The 10,427-nt window shown below is 38.8% G+C and overlaps 2 pseudogenes; one reads left to right on the top strand and one right to left on the bottom strand.

Moving 5' to 3' along the window:
• Positions 1 to 6,136: 6,136 nt before the first annotated feature.
• On the bottom strand, positions 6,137 to 6,644 carry LOC148697349 (uncharacterized; annotated as a pseudogene).
• Positions 6,645 to 7,424: 780 nt separating this feature from the next.
• Positions 7,425 to 10,093, top strand: LOC148697348 (uncharacterized; annotated as a pseudogene).
• The last annotated feature ends 334 nt before the right edge of the window (positions 10,094 to 10,427 follow it).

The following is a 10,427-nucleotide window of genomic DNA, read 5'->3' as shown; positions in this document are numbered from 1 at the left end:
CCATTCGATTCATGTTATGTTCCAGCTACTTTCATGCAATTGATAAATGAGATACTCCACCCTTTCATTGACAATTTCGTCATTGTTTACTTGGTTGACATATTTGATATTTAGTGTCATATGGGAGGACCATCTTCATCATATTTCTCAAGTTGAGCATTTTACAATTAAATAAGTTGCGGTTGAACAGTAAGAAGTGTGAATTTGAGAAGCAACATCTTGTATACTTGGGACTCATTGTTGATGTAGGAAAAATACAAATGAATCCAGAAAAGGGGCAAGTTATTTCTCAATGGCCTAACTATACCGTGAAAGTCATTTTGTTTCAAGATGGAAAACCAATTGCATACCATTCTGAGACGTTCAGTGGGCTAGTATTGAACCATCCAACTAATGCCAATGAGCTTTATGTCTTGCATCAAGCAATTGAAAGCAGTTTCATAGCTTCAATCTTTTCTTCATACAAATCATTTCATATTCAAGAAGTCCGCTTCCAAAGTAAAGACTCTTTCATCCTACTAATAGTTCTGTCGCCTAGAAGTTTTGGATCAAGTACCTGATTCAAAACTTTTTGGTAATAGAACTATTAATCGTAATCTTTAGGAGTAAAAAGTCATGCCTTCTTTTTGGAAGATAGACTTCTTTAACATGACAGGAAAAAACTTGAACTTTTGGAAAAGAAAAGGAAAGAAGAAGAGAATTTGCTTTATTTCTACTTGTTTCATTTCATTTAGAATCAATGTTTTAAAGAACTCGCCTCAGGGCGCGCCTAGGGCGCCCTTGAGGCTGGGCGGAGAGGCAAACGCCTCAGTTTTGCTGGAGTAGGCGAAATGCTTCGCCGGAGACGCAGAGGCGGCGGAGGCGCGCCTCAAGGCGTCTGGACGTTTTTTTTTTTTTTTTTTTTTTAAACTATCCAAACCCAAAACAACGTCGTTTGGGTAAGGATTTTCAGTCTTCACCCACCATACCTTCGAATTCGACCCATTTTTCTGCCTCTGCCTTTTGCCTTCTGCGGCTCTGCCTTGCTTCTTCTACTCCCGCGCGCCAGAAGCCCAGAGGCTCAGAACATCGGTGTCGCCACGCCGCCGTCACCTCAGCGCCATCAGCCCAGCCCCAGCGCTGTCAGCAAGATCCCAAAGGTTACGGTTTCTGAAATTAGGGATTTATTTTCTAGGGAAGGGGTTAATAGTTTTCTGGGGTTAATGGGGATTTAGTTTTCTGGTTTTGCATTTTCTGGGGAAGGCCGAAGGTGCTCTGCGAGAGAGAGACAGAGAGAGAGACAGAGAGAGAGAGGAAGAAGCAGAATAGAAAACAGGGGATAGACAGATAGAGAGAGGAAGAAGCAGAATAGAAAACAGGGGACAGAGCCCACGGTTTTATGTCTGTGTGGCTGCCAAACTGTTTTGCACTTATAGTCTTATACCATAAACTTAATGCTTCTGCCGGCTGCCATAAATTGTGTCCATGTGCACTGCCATAAATTGGCACTTAGATAAATTGTTAGAAATTGTTAGAAATTGGCACTAAAGGGTTAATTGTTAATAAATTAATTAAAGGATTAATTTATAAATTAATTAATAAATATTTAGAAATTTATTTAGATGAAGAGGATTTAGATGAATGATTTATATATTTGTTTGTATTTTGATTTATATGAAGATGATTTGGATGAATGATTGTTTTCTTTGTTTGTATTACCTTTTGAATGATGAATTTGGGTGATATTACCTTTGAATGATGAATTTAAATGATATTATCTTTTGAATGACTATGGATTTGAATGAAAAATTGAGAATTGATGTTTATTTTACATAGTATTATTTTTTAATATAAAAAAAAATTAAATCCTGCAAGGCTTCGCCTCACGCCTAGGCTAGGCTTCACCTCGGACGCCTCGCCTACGCCTCACGCTTTTAATACATTGTTTAGAATGCACACATTTTGAGTTTCTAAATTTAACTTACTAAAATAGGAAAAGAATTCTAAGTCAAACGTTTTGTATGGCTTTAAATTTTAAACAATTACTGGTTCATCCTTCCCACCACCACCACCCCCACCCCCCAACCCCCCCCCCCCTCCCCCCCCCCCGGGTGCTGTCTACGGGGCAGCCTTCGGTGGTTCTTCGGTCACCCCCTCCACTTCCCTTCTTCAAGATTAATGTGGATGCTAGCTGGCCTTCTTCCTTACACACTGGTTTTGTGGGAATGGTGATTCGAGGACAGCAGGGTCAGTTTGTTGCTGCTGCACGGTATGAAGTTCAAACGCCTACTGCAACCACGGCTAAAGCATTAGCTATGCTGAGAGGATGTCAGCTCGCCGTTGACCTGGGCCTTCGCCAGGTAATCTTTGAATCTGATTCTCAGGATATCATTTCATCTTTATCAAACTCGTTGGATGCTGGCAGCTGGGAAGCCTTTCCTACCTTAATGCTTGTTAAACAGTATGAAGAGTCTTTCTAGGACTGTCCCTAGTTTTGGGTTCCAAGATTAGCCAATTTGGCAATGGATTTCTTAGCGTCGTGACACAACACGGAGATGTGCAATTTCATTTGGGTTAACCGCCCTCCATCTTCGTTGGTTCATGTACTTAACAAGGATGGTTTACCATGTCCTCCTGATTCCTGTTGATTTTGGTTGCAGTTAAAGGGGTGACGCTTGAACTTGGTTCTCGTGTCTTTCCTTATCCCTTTTGCTGTTTATTTGTGTTGTTTCTGTTGGTTAGCCTTGCGGTAGGCTTTCTGTGTAACTCACTGGCTTCTGCCTGGTTTTATATGTATTGCCTGTTCTCCAAAAAAAAAAAATTTAAATTAAATAAATAAATAAAAAATAAGAAACTTTAGTTTAGAATGGTTTTGAACAGACAAAGCCAAAACCCCTAACCGTTGGGTTATATAATAATTAATTATTAAATTATTTATTATAACTTAGTAATTTGTTGAGATTCTCCTGGATCATGGCTTCCCAATTTAGCACGCTTTAGCTCCTAATCAAACTAAATCATGAGATGAGAAAACCCTTTTTCTGTCGTGTCGCTTCTATACCACTTTAATTTGCTAGGAAGTTGTCCTTCCTTGCCAATGCAAAAATTCTCATATTTCCCTTGCCTTGTTTCACGAATTTTTTTCTCCAAAATAACTAATAAATACAATTAAAAGTATCAAAATTCTCACAAAATAACTAATAAATTAAAACTAAAATTAGGGTTAAATATATAATATAATATCGACTCATCAAATACCCCCAAACTTAGCTTTTTGCTTGTCTTCAAGCAAAACAAAACTCAAAAACAAAAATAAAAACTAACAAACTTGAAACTTAAACAAAAATTAACTATGACAAAATTTTCACCTTCAAGTTGCCAACCATAGATAACGTTAAAATTCAAAACATCTTTTCAAAAGTTCCAACGAATCCCACTATAGAGTCTAAGCCATTTAGAATCAATTAGAAAAGAATTCATGAATTTTCTTTGGTGTAAATTGAACCAACATAGTTAAGGATACTCGATTAAAATCCTTACCTTACGTCCTTTTATTTCACACATACTAACTTGATATTTTTTTTCCTTTTTTCAATTTTTCTCATTTTTTTTCTCAAATTTTCTTCCTTTTTTTTTTTTTTTTTTTTAGTAACAGTAATGGTCGTGCAATGTCGATTCCCTTAAGCTTTCTATCCAATTCATGTAGCAAGCTTTAGGTCAATGCCTCCCAAACCCTAAGGCTTTAGGGCACTAGGTGTAAATCACCCCTAGGGACTTATTAACTCGAGCTAAAAAGGCTAGAAACCAACTAACCACCCTATCCCATGCCAAGACTCTACCGTTTGACGTGAGAATCACTGCTAATCAGGCAAGACTGGCCCGATTACTAAGCAAATACTCGAGTGGAACAATTATTACTTTATTTATAATGATAACTAACTTTTCTTTATTTAGAACAAAAATTAAAAGTTAACTAGACAAAAAGTAAGTGCTTCAATCGCACTTTCCACAAACCATGCTGGTGTGAATGTCCAAATTTTCAAAGTATAACTCATGATTTAGTGTCTATGCAATGATAAATAGAAAAGACTCTACTATGGGATTAATCCTCATCATGTCCATTTGTTCTAACATTTAAAATAAACTATGGATATTAGGCAAAGAAATTGACTACTTACGATTGACAAAAAATTAAAATAAATTTTTTTTTTTATTTTCCACCCCCAAACTTAAATCACACTGTCCTCATAGTGTGGAAATAAATAAAATGACTCCTTACGACTAGAAAATCCTAAACATAAAATAAGCTAAGAAACAGCAGAAAATATAATAAAACAAATAAAATAGAAAAGCAAGAAAACGAACGAGCGGACCTGGAGTCGAACTGGAGACGTGGAAGCAGCATGGGGCGCTGACCTTCTGCCCAGTCACGTGCGAGCCCACTCGTGCCAGAAACTCGAGCAATCTTCCTATATAAGCCTACATTTAGCTGCTCAGTTCTTCCAGTCGTCTAGCTTATTTTCCCTCTAGTCTCGAGCCCGGAGCCTTGCACTTTCTCCTTGTTTACTCTCTCTTTCTGCTAAGTCCATCAAACCCTAGCCATTCCACTTCATTTCTCGAAGCTTCCCAAAACCTTCACAACACAGTGCCTCTTCTCTCGTTTCTGTAACACAAACCAATATCCAAAACCCCATCTCAACCTGTCATAACCAGAGCCGCCATAGCTACACCCCCAAACTTATTCACTGCTCAAATACAGAGCTACATTCCTCAGGTAAAATGCATCCACATCTTCTTTGCCTTCGATTTCCTGACTGAAGTGAAACGAATTTCTAACCCATGCATGCATGTATTCTGTATGTAGAGTTCTGGATTCGAGTAAGGCCAAGGGAAATACGAACTGCAAGGAGCAAGGGCGCACACACGGAGCTTCTTTACTTACAGCAAAGTTGGCTGCAAGGACTCAGATCACAAAATGGAAGGTAAAGCCAAACCCCTGCACTGCGTTAAAATTCTGCATGATGTGATGTCTTTGAAAATCATTTGGATCTGTAATAAGAACCTTGTTCTAACCTTCAACGCATGACACACATAAGTCTGTTGTACAATTGTTCACAATATACTTTTCTTATGATAACCTGCCTTGCACACTTAGTCTGCTATATATATTCCTTTCAGACTTGCAAGTTAAGTTTCCCTCACAATAACCACCCAACTAACCATCTAATCTAATGACAAGTGTCAAACATCTAATAAGAGTTCCCTGAACTAACAGAACATACACATACCACTTAATTTGGCTAACCCTTCTTAGTATCCTAACAATAAGAGTTCCCTGAACTAACAGAACATACACATACCACTTAATTTGGCTAACCCTTCTTAGTATCCTAACAATCTGTGGATGTTGTCTGTGAACATGCATTCGTCTCACTGATGTGATTTTTTTTTCTTTTGTGTTAATTGGCATGCCGTCCATGTGGTGAATGCCTTATCAAGGCACTCGCATGAATCTGAGTACTGGGAATGGATCACTGGCATGAATCGGGTTGTCTTCCAATTAGCACTTTAGTTAACGTCTATAGCTAGACTATTGGAAGTAGGTTAGGGATCACGGCATTTGGTTTTTTTAAATCAACAACTCTTTAGTTGCATCATAGGGCAATAGTAGGTAAGGACTCACTTGAACTGTGCATTTGAATTCATTGGTTGAATCTTTCTTGTCCACCCTTTTGCAAGAATGGGTCTTTGAAATCAAATAAGGTCTCTTTCAGCGAGGCTTGTGTCTCTATTGAATTGACTTAAATCTTGTATTTAACACCCACAATTTCTGCATTGGCTGAATTTCTTGACGAAGAATTGGGCTGCCATTAAGTTGCTTCTTTTTCTTGTAGATTTTAGCCTTCTTGTAGTACTCCACATGAATTTCCTCAAGCTTAAAGGGTTGTTCACGTGCACAGATTGTTACAGCATCTAAAATATGCATCTAAGTAGCCTGCCCTGTGTCCAATAGCTGGCCATGTAATTTCCTAGATTCTGATTTGGTGTGAGCATCCCCATCCAGTCCGTTAGTTTCAGTGCATTCCTGCAGCTTTGTGGGTTGTTTTGCAGCCTCTTAAAAGGGTATGTGTGGCATATAGACTTGGGTAGGAATGGGTTATGTGGGAATTTCAGGATCAGCATATGTTCTTTCCTTCGTTGGGTTTGAATAACAGGCCGAATGCTCCTCAGTTCCTGCACCAATGTCTTCTTGATGATCAAAGCTTTTCCAACAGTTTAATGCTTGAATCTGAAATCCTTGATTGGTTATTTCTATGTACAACTCAGTTGATTCCAACAATTTAGAGAGTTCGTCCTCCAACTAAAGCTTTTGTAGCACATTAGACTACTCAAAGTACTGCTCAAGATGCTTTTTCAAACTTGGAGTGTAGAACTGTGAATAGGGATTGTTCCAATTCCTTTTTGGGTTGTTTCTCATATTGATGCTCTTGAACGAACTTTTGAAAATATTCCCTCTCAGTACACTACAAAATATCAAGGGTCTTCAAACAGCAAAGTGCACAAATTGTAGGTTTAAATCCATAAAAACCCAATTCTGCATGGTTGACCCGTAAAGGCGGTCCTCCTGGTTGTATACTGAATTTAGGAGGAGGTACAAATTCCATTGTTGCACAAATTGTAACCAAAAAAATCAAATAAAATCAAGTAAATAAAAAGTTAAGTGCAAAAATAATTAACTAAGAATATGATAAACACAAATTATTTAAAACAATCTTCGACAACAGCGCCAATTATTATGTTGCACCTAGTTTTCAGTTGGATGCTTGTGTGCAGCGTGTGCATATTTTAGAGCATATTGCAGGCTTCAGAGTTCATTGTATTTTACTATGTATTACTATTTATTTCCCCAAATATATTCAATGCAGTCTTTACACATGATATCCCTCTTTCCTTTTTATGTTTTCTTTATGTTTTATTTTTTAACACTTTTTGTGGAATTTAGAAGAATTATAAACCCTGTTTCTGCAAGTTCGAGAGGAAAGAGCGGCAGCAGGCCAAACTCAGATGTTAATGCAGAATGTAGAGACTAGGTAACAAAATACGCAGCTGGAAATTGAGGGTCTGGTAATCACAAATGCGTTGTAGGTATTAAGAATATATTGTAATTAATGTATAATATCGCATTTGTCTAAACTAGGAAAGGCTATTCCATGTATTGCGGATCACAGTTTTATAGGATTAGAATCAGGATTTGATTTTACTGTTTGTATTTGTATATATATGGGCTACATAGCCTCTGTTCAATACACAAAGTATTCAGCCATATTATTCCTCCATATATTCTTCCATATATCAATCCCAGGAACTACCTAGCTCTTTCTTAATTTGGTATCCATACAGGCACTTCGATCCACTTCATCAAACCCCAGCAAAATACAAACACCATGACAGACAACCAAACATCCAATCCCAACACAAACAATTCCAGCAACCTTAGTATGGATTTATCAAATCCATACTATGTTCATCCTTCAGATCACTCTAGCCATGCACTTGTTTTTGAAAAACTGAATGGCACTAATTATTCCTCCTGGAGCAAGTCTATGCTTCATGCCCTACGAGCCAAAAATAAAATTGGGTACATCGATGGATCCATTAAACCCCCTTCAGAAGATGAAAAACCAGATGACTATGCCTTATGGGTAAATTAAACAGCATGATCCCATCATAGATTTCGAATTCGGTGGAGTCTTATCTCTCTAAAAGAGTTGTCCATGCCCAATTTGCATACAAGATTTGGGAGGATTTCAAACATCAATTTTCAAAGTAAAACACACCAACAATTTACCAAATCCAGAAACAGATTGCTTTTCATCACAAGGCTCCATTACCGTCTCAGCGTACTTTACAGAACTCAAGCATCTCTAGACTCAACTCGATGCATATGAAGACCCCATCATCTGCAACCTAATGGATAACCATTATGAGCAGCGACAAAAATACCGAATTATACAATATCTTATGTGCCTTAACGATGTTCATGACACCGTTTGCACCAACATTCTCATGATGACACGATTGCCCAATATTCATCAAGCTTATTCATTTGTTAGCAATCATGAGCAACAATGCCAGTTGTCGTCGAAACAACACCAACAATTGCCATCCGATAATTTTTCCCTTGCTGCCACAGCACAAACCCACTCTAACTAGTGATGTGATCATTGCAACCGAGAGGGACACAACATCGACAGTTGCCGCACTCTAAATACCATTGCAACTTCTGTGACAAAATAGGACATACAAAGGACACGTGCAAAATTAAGAATGGAACATTGGTGCCCAATCCCAATGGAAACCATGGCAACAAAAATGGTTGAAAGTAACGCCCTCAATGAGGCTCTTCTTCAAGTTTTTTTCCTGCTGCCCATGCAGCGGAAACAACTTCAGGTCCTCAAAGGCCATCTATGCGACAGTCAACATATCCTTCTACATCCACCAATTCGTTGAGTGCACTCTCTACGGATCAAATTCAACAGTTAACTCATGCTCTCTCTTTGCTTTCTTCTGGTAATGGGAACACTTACACAAATGCCGCAGGTCCAAATTCTTTTTCTGTTACTTCCATTAATTATGTGTTTACTAAGCCATGGATCTTGGATAGCAGAGCTACAAATCATATCGTTTCTGATTCCACTTTATTCACTAACACCAAACCTCCGTCTATACCCATTGTTAATTTGCCCACTGGTTCTTCAATCCCAATCACTTGCACTGGTACAATACCATTTAATTCTGATATAATCTTAGCCAATGTCTTGTGTGTTTGGTTTTTTAATCTCAATCTCATGTCCGCTAGCAAAGTCACTGACTCTCTCAATTGTTGTGCCATTTTATTTCTCACTTTTTGTGTTTTACGTTTACATCCCCCAACAGAATGGTGTCGTTGAATACAAACATTGCCATATTCTTACAGTGGCACATGCTTTACGCTTTCAGTCCAACATACCCCTCATCTATTGGGGTGATTGCGTACTCACTGCCGTCTATCTCATCAACTGTTTACTTTCACCCCTATTTTCCAACAAATCGCCCTTTGAACTATTATACAAATGTCCACCATCCCTTGAGCATCTAAGATTTCTTGGATGTCTTAGTTATGCTACCATTGTCCATCATACCCACAAATTTGAACCTAGAGCTCACCAGTGTGTTTTCATTAGCTATCCCACAGGTCACAAAGTGTATAAACTCTATAACTTGGAAACTAAACAGTTTTTGATAAGTCATGATGTAAAATTTCATAAAACTTCATTCCCATTTTCTAATCTTTCATCTCCTGATTCTCATATCACTGCTCTTAACCCCATAAATCAGGCCCCGACCTCTCTTTCACCCATTTCCCATTTAACTCCACCGTTTCACGCACATGACACCATCACCGATCAACCACTTGCCTTAACCCCACATGGTACTGACCCCACTATTGCCTCCTTACAGTCTGACACTCCCACTCCAAATATCCCACATATTTCCCCTTTCACCGGCATCCCTCCCCAACCCGTGCCCACCTCTCGTCCATTACTACATGTCGTCATCCTTCCTAAACCTTCCCTACCCCCCCCCCAACACACACACACACCTTCTCCTAACCATCTCAATGCCTCTTATCCTAATCCTGATATTCCCATCTCTTCACCACCCATTCTTCCTTCTCTCATCCACTCATCCCAAATAGCCACTGGTATGAACTAAAGACTACCACATGTCTAACCAAGTCACTCACTCTTCTCTGGCACCACGTTATGCAAAAGGTACCCATTATCCCATATCTAATTTTCTTTCCAACTCTCATTTCTCTTCTGCCCACCGCTTTTTTTTAGCTAACATTACATGTCCATATGAGCCCACCACATATGCTGAAGCTATCCTTGATCCGAACTGGCAACAAGTTATGCAAACAGAATTAGATGTGTTACACCATAATCACACTTGGGACTTAGTTCCTCTTCCCGCTGGTCATAAGCCTATCGGCTCAAAATGGGTTTTCAAAAAGAAGTACAAGTCTGACGGTTCTCTTGATCATTACAAGGCTCATGTTGTTGCAAAATGATACACACAGGTTAAGAGAGTTGATTCCAGGAAACTTTTTCACCCATTGCCAAACTCACCACTTTGTGTTGTCTCCTTACCGTTGTTGCTACCTGCACTTGGTTCATTTACCAGTTAGACGTTTAGAATGTTTTTCTTCATGGCACTCTCTATGAAGAAGTCTACATGGATCCCCCTCCAGGTCTTCACCGAAAGGGGGAGAATCTTGTATTTCGGCTCAAAAAGTCTCTTTACAGACTCAAACAAGCATCCAGAACTTGGTTCACCACCTTCTCGGACGCTATTCAGAAAGTCGAATATCATCAATTGAAAGTGGATTATTCTTTGTTCACCAA

This window comes from Pyrus communis, chromosome 4 (genome assembly GCF_041283825.1).
Source record: "Pyrus communis isolate YQ-2024b chromosome 4, ASM4128382v1, whole genome shotgun sequence".
Lineage (NCBI taxonomy): Eukaryota > Viridiplantae > Streptophyta > Magnoliopsida > Rosales > Rosaceae > Pyrus > Pyrus communis.
This window is presented reverse-complemented; position numbering and strand designations above follow the sequence as displayed.